General features: G+C 45.4%; 1 long non-coding RNA gene across 2 annotated transcripts; it reads right to left on the bottom strand.

The window, feature by feature from the left end:
- Window positions 1-874: 874 nt before the first annotated feature.
- LOC749759 (uncharacterized) lies at window positions 875-9,813 on the bottom strand. Of its 2 annotated transcripts, none has more exons than XR_008540029.2 (6): window positions 9,440-9,813; window positions 8,789-8,926; window positions 8,206-8,321; window positions 7,113-7,197; window positions 2,265-2,345; window positions 875-1,120 (listed from the first exon to the last, which is right to left on the bottom strand). It is a non-coding gene; the product is annotated as an uncharacterized LOC749759 (long non-coding RNA). The 2 variants fall into 2 exon arrangements; XR_008540030.1 differs by having other exon boundaries at window positions 9,310-9,722.
- Between the last annotated feature and the right edge of the window lie 21 nt (window positions 9,814-9,834).

Genomic DNA, 9,834 nt, shown 5'->3' with positions numbered 1-9,834 from the left:
GAAGAAAAGACTGATATGAATCAATATGCAACTACCTATAATCTTTCTCTATCCCTCTTACTGTGAATATTTGCTGTGGAAATATTAACATGTTTGGTCTCCACTGGGGTAGGACTCCACATGTGTAGGACTCCACTGGGGTGCTACACATACACATAGTAGATCTGCCTCACCACCTTCCTAAAATTGGGTAATTAAATTTCACAACTTATCTAGCCCAAAGGTTTCAGAGACTGTAGACCTGTATCTTTATGAGGGCAAGGATGAGAATATAATCTGGCCTGTTATTATGCACCAAGGTACCTGCTGTTCTCATGAAGATGTCAGCAGCCAGCCAGCCAGTCTCTACAAACTCCTCCCCCAACGTCGCTATGCTCCTTTCCCTGGAACTTTCCAAGGGGCCCTTAGAATTTGCATTCAGCTCTCACAGGCTGAGACCAGGGTGACATCCTGGGAAACCTGCCTAGTGATAGCCAAGGTGTAGCTCCAGATGAAAGGCACACAACAACTTTAAATATAAAAAAGCCATTCAGGCTAGGCATAGTGGCTCACATGTGTAATCCCAGCACTTTAAGAGACCGAGGCAGGCGGATCACCTGAGGTCAGAAGTTCAAGACCAGGCTGGCCAACATGGCAAAACCCTGTCTCTACAAAAAAATATAAAAATTAGCTTGGCATGGTGGCGCATACCTGTAATCCCAGCTACTCAGGAGGCTGAGGCACGAGAATCGCTTGAACCTGGGAAGCAGAGGTTGCAGTGAGCCAAGCTTGCACCACTACACTTCAGGCTGGGCAACAGAGTGAGACTCCATCTCAAATAAATAAATAATAAAGCCATTCAACTAAAGAACCGATTATCAAGCAGAAGCACAAAGCCCAGGTTCCATCAGGTTTTTAATTGTACATCAGTGACTGTGAAAAAGCAATTATTTCCATAATTGATATACAAACTATAAAAAAACAGACTCAAAGAAAAGAAAGATGACAGAGTGAAAGAAGGTACATTTCTTTCATGTTCAAACCACGGAGTTCACAACACAGCAGCACACACAGCCGGGCGCTTTGTGGTCTCGGCACCCTCGGCTTCCCCTTCAGGAGGCCGCTTTCGACTAGTAGAAGGCTGAAAATAAAGGAAAATGGAGAAATATTCAAAAGAAAATCACTGGCTTCTTTAAGATTATCAAAGTTCCTCAATGTACTTCCAGTAAAGTGGGGGCATTTGATGTGAAATTCTAGTACCAAAAATTACTGGTTTTCATCATTGACAACTGAGTCCTCACCACAGCCCGCAACTCAGACATGCTTATCTAATAGATATTTCTCTCCCTTATGGCTTCTGACCTCTGAATGATGTATACTGAAAGCAAGTAGCATAACCAACTTCCTCTTCATCATCCTCTTCTAAATATCAAGTTTAAAAGGACCACAATATCTCTCAGTTGAAGCCCCAAGTCTTGGTCTTTTGCGGGAAGACAACCTTTGTGCCTTAGTTGTTTTCCCATATACAAAATTGGGAGGAAGGCTGGGTGTGGTGACTCACACCTGTAATCCAAGCACTTTGGGAAGCCGAGGTGGGTAGGTCACTTCAGGTCAAAAGTTCGAGACAAGCCTGACCAACATGGCAAAACCCCATCTCACCTAAAAATACAAAAATTAACTGGGCACAGTGGCGGACACCTGTAGTCCCAGATACTCAGGAGACTGAAGCAGGAGAACTGCCTGAACCCAGGAGGCAGAGGTTGCAGTGAGCTGAGATTGCACCACTGCACTCTGGCCTGAGTGACAGACTAAGAGTCTGTCTCAAGAAAATAAAAATCGGGGGGGAGAAAACAGTGGGAAAAAGGACAGCTACCATTCAACAACAACAACAACAAAAAAGCAGGACTGGAATTAACTTATACTCACAAAGAACTTTAAAGAATAAAATTGTAATCAAGGAATCAACTACTGACCCAAATTTTAATTTTCCAACAAATTTATATTTAAGCCTCTAATAGAGTCTTTTGAAATTGCCTTGCAGGTGACCTTTTGGATGACAATCCCTAGCTGTGCTTATCTGTCTATTATGTGTTAGATATTAAACATATCCTGCATTTTTAAATCTAAGGGTGCTAGAGTGAATCAAGTTCAAACAGAGTTTCTACTACATTATAACTGAAACAATGTTAAGCAATTATTACTCAGGAAAATCTTGAATTTCGTCTCTTTGCTTATCAGCTCCTTAAGCCTAGACTACATTTAGTGATCATCAGGAATACGAGTACCTGGGCTAGAACCTGGGATAGACCTGTGGATTCATTTTCCTCAGACAGAAGATCTTGAAACTTTCTCTTCGTGTCTTCATCCTGTGAGGGAATTAAAAACATAAGTAGCTGTGTCTGAAGGATAATAAACTAGAATGACAGGGCTAGCATGCCCCTGTGGAAAGAGGAAGGAAAAGATGTCCGTCCAAGAATCATCCCCTTGATGAAGCTCCCACAGCGAAGGCATTATGTGTTGCCCCCTTCTACCTTCCCAGAGGAGTCCAATTAGCAGTCAATGCTCCATCAATCCTGGCTGACTCACATCCACATGCCTAAAAGCTCTCAGTGGGTCAATCACAGCCTCCGGCAGTCAAGAGTTTCTGAATTAGCATCCCAGATCCTGAGAAAGGTGACAATCAGGGGGCCAGGGGCTGGGTCTGACTCCATGCAGCTCCTCAAATCCTTCCAGGACCACTCTCCACCTGCTGCCTCTGCCATGAATGAGGCCAGTCACCCAGGCTGTCCTAACAACCAGCCTAGCACCCTAGGAAAATTCACCCAGCAGATGCCATACAAATTTTCAGAAGTACTTAAGGCCACAATATCCCAGAGCTCAGGTCTAACAAGAAAGGGAGACAATAAACATAACAAAGCATTACAGCTGTTTCATGCTGCAGGAGCGGGAGATGAGGAGGGCACAGACAGTGTGTATACGAGTAGCTCCCACTTCTCTGGATGCTTACTTCTGCAGGGTTCAAGGATTTGCATTAGGAAACCCTAAGAGGTGGTCTGATGCAGCTCTCCCCAACTTCAGCAAGGTGAAAGGAACATCTATAACTAGGAATGTGGCCTTTGAGTTCTGGCCAGAAGCCCAGCTCAGCCACTCACAGGTGGCATGTGCAGAATACAGACCCAGAGTTATCTGACTCCAATGCCTCATGTACTTTCCCACCCATCTCCAGCCCCTCCTCCCACTGAGCCAAGCATACCACAGTGGGGAAAGAGAGAGGATACAGTAAAGTCCTCCACCATTTGGCAATTTGATGGATATGGAAATTTTACAACACTAGGTTGGGCATGGTGGCTCATGCCTATAATCCCAGCACTTTGGGAGGCCAAGGTGGGAGAATTGCTTGAGGCCAGGAATTTGAGACCAGCCTGGGCAACATACTGGGACTTTGTCACTACAAAAAAATGTAAAAATTAGGCCAGGCACAGAGGCTCACGTCTGTAATCCCAGCACTTTGGGAGGCCAAGGTGGGCGAATCACCTGAGGTCGGAAGTTTGAGATCAGCCTGGCTAACATGGTGAAACCCCATCTCTACTAAAAATACAAAATTAGCCAGGCGTGGTAGTGCATGCCTGTAATCCCAGCTACTCAGGAGGCTGAGGCAGGAGAATCGCTTGAACTCGAGAGGTGGAGGTTGCAGTAAGACAGGATCACACCACTGCACTCCAGCCTGGGCAAAAGACTACGACTCTGTCTCAAAAAAAAAAAAAAAAAAAAAATTAAATTAGCCAGACATGGTGGCATGCACCTGTAGTCTCAGCTACTTGGGAGGCTGGGGCAGGAGGATCACTTGAGCCTGAAAGTCATGGTGCAGTGATCATGCCAATGCACTCCAGCCTAGGTGAGACAGCAAGACCCTGAGGAGGAAGAAAGGAAAGAAGCAAGGAAGGAAAAAGGGGGCGGGGGATGAAAGAGGGGAGGGGAAAGGAATGGAGGAGAGGGGAGGGGGAAGGAAGGAGGAAGAAAGAAAGAAGGAAAGAAGGACCAGGCACAGTGGCTCACGCCTGTAATCCCAGCACTTTGGGAGGCCAAGGCAGGGCAGATCACTTGAGGTCACTCTGTTTTGAGTTTCTCAGTGTAGCTCTCCATTGCCATTTGACAGCAGCAAGCTCATCTGGATTCCTCTCCACACCCTCTCACAGCCTTACTTAGGATCTCAATTATCTTGCAGTGTCACTCTCAAAAGTCCATCTCTTGGCAGCCTTTCAGTGAAGCCAAACAGAGTGGTCACAAGCCTAATCAGGCTTATATTTAAAACAAGTAATCAGGTCAGGCACAGTGGCTCATGCCTGGAATCCCAGCACTTTGGGAGGCCAAGGTGGGTGGATCACCTGAGGTCAAGAGTTCGAGACTAGTCTGACCAACATGGTGAAACCCCATCTCTACTAAAAATACAAAAATGAGCTGGGCATGTGGCAGGCACCTGTAATCCCAGCCACTTGGGAGTCTGATGCAGGAGAATCACTTGAACTCAGAGGTGGAGGTCGCAGTGAGCTGAGATCACACCATTGCACTCCAGCCTGGTAGACAAAAGCGAGACTCCATCTCAAAAAAGGCAATAAATAAATAAACATTTATTTTCTTCATGATGTCTACAATTATTCCAAAATATTAAATTAGCCAGGAACAGTGGCTCGTGCCTATTATCCAAGCACTTTGTGAGGCTGAGGTGGGAGGATCCCTTAAGTCCAGGAGGTCAAGGCTGCAGTGAGCTGTAATTGCACCAGTGCACTCCAGTTTAGGCAACAGAAGAAGTCCTTGTCTCCAACAATAAATAAAATAAAAATTAAATTATAATATCCCTTGAAAGCAAACAGAAGAAATCCTGTATTTCAGGCAGTAAATACGAGGCAGACAGTAGATGTAAGGGATGCTCCCAAAACTGGGCACTCTGTTAATGACAAAACAGAGACCAGAATCCACATTCCCAACACTCAGTCCAGCGCCAGAACCACAAAACCATTTGGTTTTTGCGAAAACACTGAATTTTCCCAAAATAAAACCCAAACTATCACTAACAGATGTTTTAGATGGTCAGTCTTCATTTTTGTCTTCATTCAATGCTCATTCCTCCTTTTACTGCAAAAACAAAAGGTGGCTAAAAGAGTATTCCAGGGAGATTCTGCAACGGAGTTGAACTTCACCTTCTCCTTGGTTGTTAATAAGTTTTCTTTGAGACAAAGAAGTACAAGAAAAATAGGCTATGCTTGCTCATAAATTTCAGGCAGATGCAAACCCTCTTCCCAGGCTCAACTGGCCAGCTCTGTTTTTTTGCTAGAGATGAACACAGCTCCTGTACCTCTACATTTAGACCCAAGAGTTTCCCTATTAGGACACATGAAAAGAGCCAAAAGACATGTTTCTCTTTTTCATCAAAATTAAAATCCCCACATGCAAAGGCACCCTTTGTTTCCAAACCCCTTTCCTCCAGGGTCCCGCTGTTTCAAATCTGTGTGGTCTATTAAATGCTAAATCATCTGACAGATTTCTTCTGGGGAGACTCTAGTTTCCAGGGCAACATCCAAAACACATATATCTGTCTTTTTTTTTTTTTTTTAAGTTTTTGTTGTTCTCAACCTGAGCTGGCCTGAGCAAAACTGTTAGGTGTAGAGGATTAGAACAGAGAATGGGGACAGTCTTCCCAGAGTCCCAGAAGTACAGGGCTGAGGCTGGATTGCCCAAGGAGTTCCTGGACCAGTAATCCCCAGAGAAACAGCATTTAGCTCAAGTAACAGCCTCTAGCTCAAGCTACCAGTTCTGTCCCCCATCTCCAAAGAAAACGGATTGATACAGTTTGGCTTTGTGTCCCTACCCAAATCTCATCTCAAATTGTAATCCCCAGGTGTTGAGAAAGGGACCTGTTGAGAGGTGATTGGCTCATGGGGGCAGTTCCCCCCAGGCTATTCTCATGATAGTGAGTTCTCACGAGATCTGACAGTTTCATAAGAGGCTCTTCACCCTTCTCTTCCTTCACAAGCTCTCTCACCTGCTGCCATTAAGACATGCCTGCTTCCCCTTCCACCATGATTGTAAGTTTCCTGAGGCCTCCCCAGCCATGTGGAGCTGTGAGTCAGTTAAAGCTCTTTTCTTTATAAATTACCCAGTCTTGGGCAGTTCTTTATAGCAGTGTGAGAACAGACTAATACACAGACCAAAAGAAAATTAATAGAAAGGGGCATGGCTGTGCTGAATGGAACTGCTCGTTACAGAAGACCAGACATCTATCAGAAAAACCTGACCAATGCCGTAGCTAATTCCAAAACTAAAGATTAACCCAGCAAAGCCACAATGTACTTCCAACTCTTGGCGGTTCCAAATGAGGTCAGCATTTAATAATGGCAGCCCCTACCCCTAGCAGGAGCACAGCAGTAACACAGATGAAAGGTGCAGGTGACAGCCTTCACTAAGGACACATTTACTCATCTGAATGAACAAGCAGTGGGACCCTTTATACCCAGTCACTTGGGCTTGAGAAATAGCTGGATTCTCCCCAGGGAGGCTGCCCTCCTCCCCCACTTCCCTGATTTAAGGTTGAAGATGGCTGGAATGTACCCCACCTATGAAGAACAGTGGACATGGCTGGGGGTAGAGCCAGAACAAGCCCTCAAAAGAACACAGGCCAAACTGGAGACTCGGAGCAGCCAGGTGGAACCAGAACAGGACATAAAGTGAGCTTGTACATCCAACAGCCATGAGTAACATCAAAAAGGTTGTAGCCTGGCCAACACGGCGAAACCCCATCTCTACAAAAAATACAAAAAGTAGCTGGGCGTGGTAGCATGCACCTTTAATCCCAGCTACTTGGGAGGCTGAGGCAGGAGAATCACTTGAACCCGGGGGGCAGAGGTTGCAGTGAGATTGTGCCACTGCACTCCAGCCAGGGAGACAGAATGAGAACCTGTCTCAAAAAAGAAAAAAAAAAAACAGGTTGTAACCCATCCGCCAAGATACTCCCCCAATACATTAAAACAATTAAGCAGATTCAACAAAGTAAATATGTTTCTGTCCTCTGTCTCATGTCTCTCAGGCAGCAGGGCTTCCCATGTATTTTATGCTAGCAGGCACTGTCCCACACCCACCTGAAACCATGGTGTCTTAAGGCTTCTTCTGTCGTAAAACATGCCTTTGGATCCACTACCAACAACTTCTTGACAAGGTCCAGAGCTAAAGCAACAATTGGGCAAATCACAGTGAAAAGTATAAATATATTATCAGTAACAGTATGCCAGAATTAACAGGCCACCATCCAGAAAGAGCAGAGAGGGTCTGAGATCATCAGGGAGTCAGCAGACAGGGCCCCCTAATCTTCCTCATTCTCTGTATTCAGAGTACTGTGAGAAGACCAGGAATGACAATGACACTCCCTGTCTCCTGCTGCTGGGACATCAGTCACTACCTCTTCGTTGCCTGTTCCCTCTCTTGTTGCTAGACTCAAGGTCAAACTAATTAAAGCTAAACTTCTACCCAATTCTAAGATAACTGGGATGCACAGCAAACTCTCCCTGACATCTACAGATGGATGGGTGAGAGTTACTCAGCCAGGGAGAGGCTCCCTGGAACTGCAGACTTGTCAGAAATAAAACTTGACTACTCCAGCAAGCAACAAATGCACGCTGGCCTGTATATTACAACATTATTATTCCTTGAATATTCTGACATTTAACACAATCACCTATGTTATGTTATTTGACATTTAATTTTCTACTTTCTCTTCAGGGAACGAAAGTTGCCAGGATAAATTATAAAATACAAGGTAACTAAAGACATCTAGTTTTTACACGCTTGCTTACTCAAAGGAAACCTTGTAACTAAAAAGTTACAAGTGCATTTATTTTGCTCATTAAAATAGCTACCAGGCACTTGTGTACATTATCCCTAACCCTCAAAAAACCTTTTAAGGTAGGGATTATTGAGGGTCCCTTTACACAGAAAGAAATTGGAGACAGAGGTTAAATAACTTGCCTAAGGCCACACAGCTAAGTAGTAGCAGACCCAGGACCTGAGTGCATGCTCTTAATAATTTCCAGTGCCTCTCAAATGGTGTGAAACTAACGATAGAAAATAAGAACAGAATTGACAGGAGAAAACACCATGGAATTTGGAGAGAAACTCCCACCGCAGGACACACACATTTTAGAATATCACAAATTCTTAACCCTTTCATATTCATACCTTTCTCTGAGACTTCTGCCCAGACTTTAGGAATGAAGTTGTGTTTTCCACTGGTGATCTGATCCTTCAGTGACACTTGAGTCCTATGCTCAGAGAAAGGTGGATACCCACTAAGGCTTAATAATGGTAGAGAGAGAAAGGAAAAGAAATCAAGTGGCATTCTCAGTGGCATTCAGATATAAAGATTTCTTTTTCAGCATAATGAAAAGTCTGATTTTTCTTTAAATCAATGGTCAAAAAGTGAGCTAGGCTGGGCACAATGGCTCATGCTTGTAATCCCAGTACTTTGGGAGGCCGAGGCAAGAGGATCACTTGAGCCCAGGAGTTCAAGACCAGCCTGGGCAACATGGCAAAACCCCATCACTACAAAAAATAGAAAAATTAGCTGGGCATGGTGGTGTGCGCATGTAGTCCCAGCTACTCGGGAGGCTGAGGTGGGAGGATCACTTGACCCAGGAGGCAGAGGCTACAGTTAGCCAAGATCAAGCCACTGCATGCCAGCCTGGACAACAGAGCAAGACACATTTGTGACTTCATCTAATCACCTCCTACCAGTCTGTGAAGCAATGAAAATATTTCTTACCAGATAAAAAGAATAACTCCTAAAACCCAGCAGTCCAACAGAAACAAGAACTTCAGGAGCCAAGCAGGTGGGGGTTCCACATAAGGTTCTCACGAGAGAGGTCTCTCCCAAAATCTTGGAGTGCCCAAAATCAGTAATCTAAAATTCAGTACAAAAGGGAATAATGTTGAACTTGTCATAAAATAAAAAGATTAACATAGTCTGCCAGTCCAAGAAGACACGTAGGCTAGATCAGTTTCTATTGTACAATTCACACCTGCCATTAATCTGGAATCTACAGATTCATGTCTTTGCAAGTTAAGACATTTAACTGTGCTTAAATTAAAATTCCTGAGCCTAGGAATCTCAACACTCAGGCTTTCCAACTTAACCTATGTCCTCTGTAATCTTACAAAAAGCTTATTACCTTTATCACAGACACTTCAGGATTCTAATTAGTTCTACATGGTTCTTAGACCCCACTGTCTCAAACATGGCTGCGCTATGGAATACCTGGGGAGCTTGGAAAAACATGCTTATACCTGAGTGCCACTCTCAGCTTCTGAGGTAAAGCCTGGGTATCATAAATCCTAACAAGAGATTCTGAAGTGATGCCAGGCTTGATAAACAGGGAAAGGCAGGGCATGTGATTACACTCATTCATTCATTCACCTATTCTGCTCAAAGGGAGGCAGTGTCCCCAAGGTCTGTGCTGAGGAGAAAGCTGCTCTGCCTTCGAGGTGTACCCCGGGTCTGTGCTGAGCAGAACGCAGCTCCGCCCTCGCGGTGCCCCCGGCCCGCCCGCCCGGGTCTGTGCTGAGGAAAACACTGCTCCGACTTCGCTGTATCTCCGAAGTCTGTGCAGAGGAGAACTCAGCTCGCCCTCACGATGCAATCTGGGTCTGTGCTGAGGAGAACGCAGCTCCGCCCTCGCAAAGGCGCACAGCGCGGGCGCAGGCGCAGGGAGGCGCACAGCGCGGGCGCAGGCGCAGGGAGGCGCACAGCGCGGGCGCAGGCGCAGGGAGGCGCACAGCGCGGGCGCAGGCGCAGGGAGGCGCACAGCGCGG

Source organism: Pan troglodytes, chromosome 18 (assembly GCF_028858775.2).
Source record: "Pan troglodytes isolate AG18354 chromosome 18, NHGRI_mPanTro3-v2.0_pri, whole genome shotgun sequence".
Classification (NCBI taxonomy): Eukaryota; Metazoa; Chordata; class Mammalia; order Primates; family Hominidae; genus Pan; species Pan troglodytes.
Note: the sequence above shows the minus strand (reverse complement) of the source record. Positions and strands in the feature narration are given on the sequence as shown.